The 12,500-nt window shown below is 39.6% G+C and overlaps 1 pseudogene; it reads right to left on the reverse strand.

The window, feature by feature from the left end:
* Window positions 1-12,500, reverse strand: part of LOC138021668 (putative leucine-rich repeat-containing protein DDB_G0290503) — a 58,895-nt pseudogene that overhangs the window by 19,881 nt on the left and 26,514 nt on the right.

A 12,500-nucleotide genomic window follows, 5' to 3' on the forward strand; every position in this document is an offset into this window, starting at 1 on the left:
ATAAAGGAAAGAAAAGGAACTGAATTTTATTTAAGTGTCTCCGTTAAATTCTCTTGAAACCGCAAATGCAAACTGGTACAACAAGAAAAACGTTAACTTCTCATACTCATCTGGTGCGACATGCATTTGCAAGGTAAACTTTTCTATACCTGATCTTCGGCCCCAGTGCCCAGTCCATAACTTTCACGCCGTGGAGACCCAGGCATTTGCAACTTGGCTTTCAGATTAGCTACTTCTTGGCGTAGTGAGTTGACTTCGTCCTCTGTTTGCGACGTCTTGCAATGCATTGTAAACAAAGACTTTTTTCAGTTTGAATCGAAGAACAAACCTTTCCATTATAAGGAGGAGTGTTCTCCGGGCAAAACCTAAATTATAACCGAACGTTTGGATCCCCTGAGCACTTGACTTCAATAAGGGGTTCCAAACGTGAACATGTTATCAACAAAGGTTCCTCTAACGACTTCACTCCTTTGGCTTAAGGTACAGCGTCAAGTTCAAAACAACTTCTCTAATGCTGAATACACACGCAAAACGGAAAACTATATAAAATAGGTTTCCCATTATCCGTTAAATGATGTAAAACCAAATATACACTTTGGTCAATTAAAACAGGTACTGACGTGATTCAAATGACCCAATTCCACTTTCGAAAATACGATAAGACTCTTTGTTCGCCCTCTAAAATTTTGCATAAGCATTGTTTCCAGTTTCTCTTGGGACTTACAAGCGTCCCAAGAGAAAATGAAAACAATGGTTATGCAAAGGTTTTGGGGGGTAATAGAGGTGTATTATGGGATTGTGCAAGTAGTGAATTCAAAATTTTAGGCGGCAAACTAAGGGTATTGTGGTATTTTTGATAGTTGCCTATTGCCGGATTGGCTGATAACGTATCGTCAGATTTTCTAACCAATCATCAAACGAAGCAATGAAAGACCAAAGAAATCGCAAAGATTGTTTCGTTGGTCAACTAAAAAACTGTCCTTGAAGAGACCCGGTGCAACACCCACACAATATACCTGTTATTCATTGGAGTAAACTAACGTGAGAATAAGAATTTTAATTTTCAAACTAATAAATTATTGTTTGTTATGACTGTTAGACAATAACAAGGAAACTTTGAACAGTACCTGGTTTGAGAGTCTTCTCTTGCAGCTTTCGAGTTGTTGCTCAAGAGAATTTTTGAGGTCTTCAGTCTCCATTAGTTGCTGGTTGAGCAAATTATTTGAGCCCTGAAAAATAAGTATCAAAAATATAGATAACATTGGTCTTTACAATTCTTACTTCATTGAATAGAAGAGAGACGTACCTCTTTGATTTTACACTTGAAATAAACATATTTTTGATATAATTTAGGTTTGTTTGAGTTCGGCCTTGTTTTAGAACAAATCACGCGAGAGCTATTGACATAGCTGCGTAATGAACCAAACAAAAATTGTCTTGTTGGGCATCCTTGTCTCTCGTCAATCGTTTTAGTGAATGCTTAAAATTTTGGGAATCAGACCTGTCGCAATGGTGAGAATTGGTGGCCTCCACCAATGAGTACCAGGTTTGGTTCCCACGCTTGTGTGATTTCCTCTGTTGCTTTCTCTACTCTGCTTCGACAGCTTTTTTCTCAGTTTTACCCCTTTGATCATAAACCAACATTTGATTTGACCTGCAATAATTTATTGCGATTTTCATAACATCGTGGAATCTGAGCGCTAACGGACAAACTGCGTTTTGGCTTCCATCAATCAAACTTCTGACGGCAAGCCGAGAGTGACATAACCTACCAATTTAATACCACGGTACATTTGTACATCTGAACTTGACGTGACGCCGATGGAAAGTGATGGAATCTGTACGAATCTTTTTACTGACGAACATCTTAAGATATCAAAATGGTATTGAGCTGCTGTGAACTAAACGGAAACCCCAACTGACTCTCCGAAGGCGGAGTCGATTTTCCCGGCTATGTTCGGAAATGTGGTTGATGGCAACAGGAGCCCATGCACTGATGGAAGCGTTAGCCAAAACGTAGTTTGCCTCGTAGCATTTTAAGGTGAGATTCCACAGAATTAAGAAAATCGCAGTAATTTGACTTGCAGTCACCCAAATTAGTTCTCGTGCTGAGAAACACAAGCTTGGGATTTTGATAGAGTAACTATACAAATAACACATGAAACAAAGTTAACGTATATTCGGGCATTTAAAACCTGTTGTATTTTTTAAAGTTACAAAGATTGTCGCCAGCAAGCCTGAAAAAATGAGGCTGAAACGGCATTCGAACCCACGACCATGAGATTTGCGCTGCACCGCAATCACTGAACCCAGCTAGGAGTTTATCAAATGCGAGTCACAAAAGAGGTCAAATCACTTCATGTCCATTCGCAGTTCAAAGATATGAACGTTTATGTTTATGTTTATTACATGATTCATTTGTTATTTAAACACCTTTAATTCACATACAGGAACGTTGAACATTTGCTCATTCCTCAAACGGAGGTCTCCAAGCCAAATAAGATCGTAGCTTCAAAAGCTCCGGGTATATGACACGTGTTTGTTGGACCTCACGTGCTAACACTCGAAGTACCATTTGACTGCGATGCTTAGTTATCTTTACCGACTTCAAGCTGACAACTATTTTCCACACGTAGCGAAAGAGCCCGGAAACGTTGTACATTTTAACGTTGACACCTACTACAAAACAACAAATTCAACACTTTTCCCCTATTGAATACGTTCTTGCGCTGTACCTCAAGTTCCTGAGCTTTTTTCTGATAATATCCAATGTTCTCTTTCATGCCCGTCAGCTGTTTCTGTCGATCTTCTTGCATCTCCTATAAAAAAACGGAAAAGAGGAACCCTGTAAACCCGTCGTCACGTCAGAGTTTCAACAACTCTTAACAAAGGAAAGGTCTCTCAAGTTTTACTGTCAATTGCAAAAATGTGGTACTTAATGGGGACGAAGCGCGAAACGAAGAAAAATAAAGAAACGTCACTTTTCGTAATAGTACTGGTTTGAAACACTAAAAGGAAATACCATACTAATTGCATTCTCAAATATTTCGGCTGGAGACTGCGATACATAGGATTGAATTAAAAAGCGTATAACTTGGCTAAAGTATGGTCGAAGGCATAATTATAGTGCCTGCACCCAAAAATTTTTTTCGCTCTAATTCAACTGAGTGCCAGCAAACATTGGCTCCTTACCTAGCACAGCTCACCAAACATGTGAGCTTTGTGAGCTTGACTGTATGTTTCAATATCTGTTTTGTTAAAGCTTAGCTTAGTTGGGGATACAGACAACCCAGGAGTCCTTTTTTTTCCGAACACGGTGAAAAATACGGTATTGGTAGGAACTGCATGACTCGCAAAAAGGCGCAAACTTGCTTCAAAGAGTACTTCTCCAAAAAAGCTGCGATGCTGCGATGCTGCACCGCACGAGATTGCAATCCTTCAATGGATACCATTTTCGAGTTCACTCCTATCCAATTTTTCTTCACTGAGTGACCTTTCACGAATTTTTTTTTGATGGGTGATTAGTTTTTCTTTTCGAATGAATGAGAACTAACTTTCATCAGTAAGACACTGTAATCAGAATAGCTTTGAAAATGAGCTTGAAGTGACCTCAGTTGTTTGTTGGTATAAATCAAGTTGACTGGGTAAAAGAAAGTTGGTCCTTTAATTCTCATTGAATGTATGAATGACAGAAAAGGATTACACGACGAATTGCAGCCCAGACAATTTATATCACCTTTATAATGCTGTCCTTCATCTGAGCAGCCTCATTCAGCATTTCAACGTCATTCTGTTGAACTTTTAGCTCAGCCTCTAGTTCCAAGTTTGATTTTTTGAGCGCAACCTGCAAACCAATTTTATTTTCATGTTACAAGATATGAAATTTCATTTCCGTCAAAAATTAAAACTGACAGATAAAAAAACTCCTTATCCGTTCGCGTCTCCCCGTCAAAGGAAGCGTGCGTTTCTACCGACTTCTGATTGGTACATTCTGTTGTTCTGTGATTGATTTTCAGTTCGTGTCTTCACAAGTAACTGAGGCGGGGAGGGGGGAGGATTACTTGACCAAAACATGTTAAGGACGATCATTCATATCCACTATTAATCGACAACATTGCACTTGTGTCTGTCATGAGGAGGTGGGAGACCCCAGGATTTTAAGTATCACCTGGAGGACTAATAGGAGCTGGAGTTCTGGGTGGGAACAGCAGTGCTCGTCTTTAAAGTGTAATAACAGAACGAATGTGTTAACCAAATCAACCAGAGCTTGTTCTTTGCTTTTCTGAGCATCAGCCAAAGCCTACAGAAGAAAGTAATTTGAATCAAGAACTTTTGCATGTCAGCCGTTTCTTTCAAAAAAGACTGAACAGCATAAACCAAGTACCTGTGACTGCTCCGCGAATTTCTGCTTTAGCTCCTAAAAGAGACGAGAAAGTAATTTAAAGTAAAAAAAGATAAGCGTTTCAAAATTGGTCTAAATATTTCAGGGAATCAACCTAAAATGTTGGTTAAGTTTAAGAAACGTAAATCACATTTAATCGTTTCCCCCGCACGTTGTTTGCAACTGCCGTTTTAATATGAGTGTGGCATATCAAAGTTAACATTTATCCGGGAGTGAATTGAACAGGGAAATAGGAAACTTAAGACACACTAGAAGTACGAACTGCTAGTGAGTCACGTTTGAGCAACTTCGTTCCAGTTGGGTATCTCTCCTTCCTGCACCCTTGAAAAAAATGGCAACAGGAAAAAGGACAGCTTGAAACCAAGGTTAAAGTGCCACTACGATGAAAATTTTGCATGTCCTTTTTTCTTTAGATTTTGAAACTAGACGTACTAAATAGGTATTATGCAAATTTTTATCTCAAAATTCCCACGGAAAGTATGATTATTGTAACGTACTTTTTCGGTTTTCGCTGTCCGCCATTACTCGAGCGGCAAATGACCGTGAGCGAGGAAAAGGGTTGGGTCTAGATGGATCGCCTGGGGTCTGACGTCATATGCGCAACGCTCAAAATAAACGCGGCTAATTTCCCATACCGTCTATGAGATGTGAGAGATCGCCGAGTTGCTTTTTGCTGATATTATATACATTACTCCTTGATCGAATTGTTCGCTTCATCAAACGGTTTTTTCCTGGTTATTTCCCGACTTATCTCGCTTCTATCGTTCCAAATTTAAATGCATTGTATTATTTTGAACATATTGACTTAATTGACGTTGAAAAAATTCGAAAAGAAAACCAAACATTTTCGTCGTAGTGGCACTTTAATGTATGGCTCGAAGTTGACCGCCGATTAGCTGTCAAGTAGCGCCAGTTCATTTAAATCAATCACAGAATTTCGAGAGTTCAAGGCACAACAGTTCTTGAACATATGAAGACACGTCTCACCTCAACTTTGGGTATTCTTTGTATCCTTGAGCGGAGATTTTCATTGGAGGCCCTGAAACAAAACAAGAACGGTGAGCCACCAACCAATCAGATATGAAAACGACACATACTAATTTCTCTTTCTTTGAATAAACCTAAACCGTTCTTGGTAAGAAGAAAATAGCCGTTCATTTGCAATGCAAAACTAGGGAATCATCTTAAAAACTCGAGCCACCGTTCAAGGAAAACGCAAACCGCATTTTTCCTCTCTTTAAGTAAGCGACATATAATTGGCTCATCGCGTTGTTAACCCGTGTTGCGATTGGTCAGAGCATATTAACTAGGGGCCTGATTTGCAATTACATTACAGACCAATCATACGTACTGCACTTGTTTTAAATGGGCATCTTTTGCTTTTACTTCGTGTCGAAGATCTTCGAATTTCAGCTTGTTCTGAAAAGAAAACCATCAATTCGTTTACAAACTTAAGGAAAAAAAGTTTCACATATAAAAAAGTGATTATGAAAATTTATTATAAAAACCGCTACTTGATAACTTCTCCAACTATAACCTCTCGATCATCTCCCTGTAGTTTCCTAAGGTTGTTCTGGTAGTCTGATTCGAGTTGTTTCAAAGATTCTGCGTAAAGAACCCATTAAAACAAACTCAATATTTCACCTCTGATTATATTTGTGCAAACACGGGTGCTTAAGACAAGGAGGGCGAGCAGTTTTCCAAAACAAATTTCACTGCTGCGACATAAATGTACAAGAGACAAAGAGCAGACTGACGGCGTCTGCACGTTGAAACGGTCTTATCAACAGCCTACGAACAGGAACTTCCCACAAATGGCGCAGGCGTTCAAAAGACCCAGTCCATTAGCGTCATTCGTCGGAAGAGCCTACTCGACAGACTAATTAACGGAATTGTGGTAAAATTTGGAACTAAATGCCTTATACCAGTACAACGTTATAGCCAAACCTTATTCAAAAGCAGCCCTTTCCCAAATGGAATACCGAACAGCGTTAAAGGAAATGCCCTGCAGTAAACATACCATCTTTCTTTTGCACGTTAGCTTGTAGTAAGCCAATGTTCCGTTTAAGTTCCGCCTATGAGGAAATGCAACAAAAGCCCTCTGGGTATGGTTCTAGCTAATATGATAGGTCACGCAAAGAACTTTTTCAACAAAACAACACTGAAAAGTAGAAACAGAAGAAACAGCCTTCTTCTATTTAGAAAAAAACTAATTGTTCGACTCACCGCCTCAGCAAGGCTGATAGATTTTGATGGACTTTTAGCAGATTCCTGGATTAAGACAAAAGCTGACATTAAATTGTAACATATCTGACAAATGAACGACATACACGGAAATTAATCCACGGAATACTGCAAACGTTTGTTGGTACACAAATAATGTGCGAAAAAACGTAATATCGAAGAACGCAACCTAGAGACTGCACAATAAAATCGAGCAAAGATGTTCCTTCCTTGTGCACTGTGAAATATGCATAAAAGGTCTTAAATTGAGAACACACCTGCAATGCTTTCAACAGCTTGTCTTTCTCTTTCCCGCTTTCAACTAAACCCTGACCAGATAAAGAGAAGTCGTATTTGTAATGGTTGATTGCTTCCCTGACAGATTGTCAGACTGACTGCCACGCAGACTTAACTGATTAGAGTGTGATGTGAAGCGCCAGCTCCGTACCCCATATGAACCATGTGGGCGTTAGCCCCAATTTATTTGAAATGGGCCCACACAAGGACAGAGAAAAACTTGGGCCTCAACTTCTCTTTCATTCTCTCACATCTCTTTCACTCTCTCATATTTTCATTCTCTCACATTCGACAAGGACAGAGAAAAACTCTGACCCACCCTGGTCAGAGTTTTTCTCTGTCCTTGTGTGGGCCCATTTCCATTCATTAGGGTTAACGCTCACATGGTTCATATGGGGTAAGGAGCTGGTGCTTCACATTACACTCTAATCAGTTAAGTCTGTTGAAATATAAGTGCTACACGGCCAACGTTTGTAAAAACGTAACCCTTCCTTTTGACTGCCACGCAGATCGGCTGATCGGTCGGTCAGTGGTTCTAATGATTTACTGTTTCATTTATTCATGGGATTGGACAGATGGACAAACAAAAGGAAAAGCTGGGTGTGTGACAAATCGCTGAATTTACTGATTCTTTGATTTATTGATTGATTGCACAACGAGTTTCATGGATCAGAGAACCACACGAACTCCCAACGACTGTTGTCACTTACCTCGATGGTTCTGTCCTTTTCTCGTAAGGACATCTTTAATTTATTCATTAGCTTGTCGTTCTCCTGTGAGGCCCAAGCTTTGCTATTTTCTAGAGCCTGAAAAACAAGAGAAAAAATTACGGCAGGGCTGGACAGTAACAAAAGAAGGGTTGATGTGGACCTTCATTTTTAATAGCAAACGGCGTGGGCCGTAGCTTGAATAAGAAGAGTCTAATTAAGAGTAATTTTGCAAACCATAGACCCTATGCAAAAATGGCTGCCTTTAAATTATTCTTTTGTTCATATTCAAAATAGCCCAACTAACCTCGTTTTTGAGACAAAAATTCTAAAGAATTTGTTACCCTGAACGAAGTTAGTTGGGCTATTTTGAATATGAACAAAAGAATAATTTAAAGGCAGCCATTTTTGCATAGGGTCTATACCTGTACTTCATGTTCTTTGCTATTCAGCAACAGTTGCAATCTTTGGACGTTTGCATTTTTCTCCGTTTGAATCCTCGTCATGTCATTGGCGGCTTCCTGCAATTGATTTAATGAAACAGAAGTTCGTGTTTACTATCTTGAATAAAGTAAGGGAACTCAAAATCCGCCATTATATAAGCCAAACGAAGGACGCGTAAGAAACCAATACTTCCAGCTACTGTAAAATGGTCACAACCGCAAAAGAGTCGGCCTCTTTTAATGGAGCAGCAGGTTAGGAGTGATTGTAGTTGGTGAAAAGAATATTGGAAGAAAAGCGAGCCCGCCTCGGCTGCATGAACTTGCCTTGAACAGGTAATTTATGCCTTTTATTACTCTTGCTGACACCTTCATTCTTTGTTCCCCTTTTTTACCGGGAACCATGATAAAACAGTTGCGTTAAAATGTCACGTTATTTTAGGGTGTTTCGGGAAAATCCATCAGTTAATCTCGAGAATGATAATGTGGAATTCCTTTACTGATAAAATTATCGTTACATCACAAACCACTTGAAGACGATTATGAGCAAAGAAAACCTTTCTTCAGGCCCCTGTTACTATACACCGTTGAAAAACATCGGACCGTCTTTTCAAGATTACCCAAATGCAATCCGTTTCAATCTTGTGCATTTGTGTCAATCCATCCTTCTCTTTCCTTTTGCTGTATTCTTTATGTTTTTCAACAGTTTTAAGTGGTTATTGCAATGTTTCATGATACTTTTTGGGCATTTTGTGTGTCATGAAATTACATCATTTTGCGTGACATAGCCCCTTTAAGAACGAGACGTTTGACGTTTTCCAGCAAGATGGCCGCGTTTTCCTTCGCTCTGTAATAGTAGTCTAGCTAACTGGGGCACAATATTGGTTAACCTAGAGGTGCCCCTCTCCTCTGCGTCAGGAACCCATGACCCGGGGCCTACAGCTCCCATACTGGGCCTATGTAACGGCATTTTTACAGACCGATCTATTTTTAGACTATCTTTTCCGGAAAAAACAAAGGCAGTTCCGGCTCGGTGACCCTATGACGTCAGCTTAATTTCTTGTAATTGGTCATCGGGCTCCTGTGGGAGTCTCATTAGCGGGAAAATCAATCTAAAAATAAATCGGTCTGTGAAAACGCCGTGACAAGAACACAGTAGAGTTGTAGGCTCCGGGTCATGGGTTCCTGTCTGCGTGTAATCTAGTTTTTAAATATTAATCGTTTATCTGAAGGTTTTTCAACCACGGATGGCAACCGGAAGTGAGCTGTTTCCCTATTGAGCTTGTCTTGATACTACCACATTTGTATTATTACTGTATAAAGTTTCCACTATTAGAAGCGATTAGTTTAAGAATCTAAGAGAGACAACTGTCTTGGCATGCGAAATGTTCATTGCGGGTTTCCGCCCGTGGCTAAAAACGTCTCGTGGTTAAGCTCCCTAATCCTGTTTGACCGACGACCTACGACATCCGAAGAACCGGATTTTTCCCCTATTGCGGCCACGTGAAAGCCTCTTAAGGGTTTCACTTTATCAGTTCTACTTCTCCAGCCACTCTTTCGGTGCTATCGCACTACACTTTTGCATGTTTTCTTTAGTCCTTCCTTCCTAATCACAACAAACACTAAAACAGTGCTTTGGTTTACAGTGAAATTTTGTATTGTGAATACAAATGAAGTACTGGCTATGCGATACTCAGAGTTAAAACTCTTCGCTTAAGTTGACTAAGTTGCACCTTGACGGAGTTGGCAAATTCTCGCAGATCGCACTGCGACTGATCGCCTTCAAAAGTATTGCATGCGTAGTTGCCAAGACCTGCTCTTTCCTCTGTTGTTATTTCCTTCCTCTCTTTCCTAACCTTTAAAGCAGCTTCTTTGTCTCTTAGGGCAGACATCAGCCTCTGACTGTTAGCTTCATGAGCGGACGACATTTTAGAACGTTCCCGGAACAGGGGCCTGTTTCTCGAAAGTCCCGAAACTTTACGGGCCATTTTCGGGTGTCACAATTCCCTTTGTATCTCAAGAACGGAGAGGATTTAAGTCGTCAAACTTCACAGTCACTTTTCTTTTTGTTACCTTGAAAACATGTCAAAAGATCGGCTTTCCAAATCAAGCGGCTGGCACTTTCACAAATGGCTTTTCGGGCCCGAAAAGTTTTCGGGACTTTCGAGAAACGGGCCCCAGATCCTAAAAGAAGCAATTGGAAAGACAAACATTAAATCTCGTCAAATGGCCTCAAAAGAAATGGTGGCGACCGGACCAATTTTTTTCTACAATCATTCTAATGAAGGAATAATTGAGCAGTGCACCTTGGTGAAGTACCTCTGAAGCTTGCCTCTGTTAACTGGACTTAGGACGAACAAAGAATTTTTGCAGTATATCTTAATCCGACCTATTTACGTTTAATAAAAGATGACCTCTGTATATTTTTTGAAAGGCAAAACAACAACAACAACAACAACAGATTCTGGCTACACAAAGACCAGACTGTAAACTGAAAATAGCTAGTTTCTTTAGGATGCATCAGTCAGTCTGTTGTTAAATGTAGCACAAACTGAATGATTGTTTAATACTGGAATTACTATATTCTGCATTATGCAGTACTAGCAGTGCTAAATCCGAAATGTATGCCACGCCAGTTACATAGAAGTGGGCAAAAACACGTAGGAACGTGTTCCTAGCTAATATAACGGTACAAGACCCGAGGAAAGGAAAGACTTTGTTAATAAATTACGACTGAAAAAATATACTGAAAACGTCAATTTTAAGCCTATCTAAACGAAAGCTGAGAAACGCTTGTTACGAATGCGACCGACAGACGTAGAATGACAAGAATTTCCCACCTAAGCCCTAAAGAACCCTAAATTATTACCGCAATCGTACTCTAAATCGTGCGGGCGGAATGTTAAATCCACCCATGTCAGTCGACTGCCAGAAACTAAATAATATTCTACCAGACTGTAATTCCCCAGAAAGTGCAATCCTTCCATTAAATCAACGTTAATCCAATCTTGCTCATGAATTTCTTGGCATACAGTAAAACCCCGCGAGTACGAACCTATTTTTTAAGAACCAGTTAGCCTAAAATTTGTCAGTTAGACCCCTTTTAAACAAGAACCTGTTGACCCTAAAATCCAAACAATGCGTACACTGTGGCAAATAAGATTATTTTATAATAGACATTTAGACTTTTCTTTGAAGACAAAGGTCATTGTTATACCTCCCAACTCAAATACGTTTTCTGATTGGAGGAGAACGTGTCACGTGTCATTGGTCAAAACTTCATGACGCCCTAGGGCGAACAAAACTTCATGACGCCCTAGGGCAATAACAACTTGAACTTTCGACTCACGCGTGATCAGGTCGTGCACCTTTGAAACGGCGGCAAATCTGTACGCCAGCCGACGTCAAGCAAATAATTTTTATCTGTGTATTGTTCTATTTTGAGTTGGGAGGTATAACAAAACACTTAATGACTGGCCCCTCGGGAAACAGTGAGTTTTGTTTCCCCTCAACCTCAATGTTTCCCTCGGCTTCGCCTCGGGGAACATTGAGGGTCTCGGGGAAACAAAACTGACTGTTTCCCTTGGGGCCAGTCATTAAGTGCTTATTCACCACTCCTACTACCAATGTTGAAAATGAAATCAAGTACCTTCTTAATATGCAGTTAACTAAATATTATATATACACGAACCTGGGTTTAAAGTATCAACTGTTTAAGGGTGTGGTGGGAACTATTTTCACTCTGCTGTTCATGCTGTCGTTAGGTTTTTGCACATCATGCCTTTACTTTGCCACTAAAACGCTCCATTTAATGTTCCTTCTTCCCCACTAAAATGCTTGGTTTCCCTCCAAAAACTTACTAAAATGCTCAGTTAATGCTCATTATACATAGGCTGATAAAGCTGACAGTGAAATTTGAATGTTTTTAATTTCAAGATTAACACAAATGAAGCCTCAACTTCACAAAAACGTGTATGTACAACACAAATGTAGTATGATAAGTTAACAATATATGGTATTTGATATTAAGTGACGAAAAGTTAGTCTTCGTTGTTGTACATAAGTGATGTTTCAATGTAATCTTCTAAGGATTGTTGTTGTCGGTTTTGTCGTAAAGCTTTCATTTTCAGTGGAGGGGGGGGGGGGAAATGCCACTAAAATGCTCGAACAATGCTAAATGCTCTTGCTTCACAAAAAGCCCGACAAAATGCCAACATAATGTACAAAAGCCTAGCTATCATTGTTATTTCCAGATATTTTGTCTGAACTACAGTACATTTTAATCTGCCCAGTTTAAATTGTAATTAAGCGACGAATTTTAATAATAAATGTACATGTTGGTGTTCTGAAGATTCATGTGATCTTTCGATTTTACTTAATAGAGTCATTTTTATGTGAATTTTTCAAATCTGTATTATAATTTTATTCAAA

Source organism: Montipora capricornis, chromosome 2, assembly GCF_036669925.1.
Source record: "Montipora capricornis isolate CH-2021 chromosome 2, ASM3666992v2, whole genome shotgun sequence".
NCBI classification, from domain to species: domain Eukaryota; kingdom Metazoa; phylum Cnidaria; class Anthozoa; order Scleractinia; family Acroporidae; genus Montipora; species Montipora capricornis.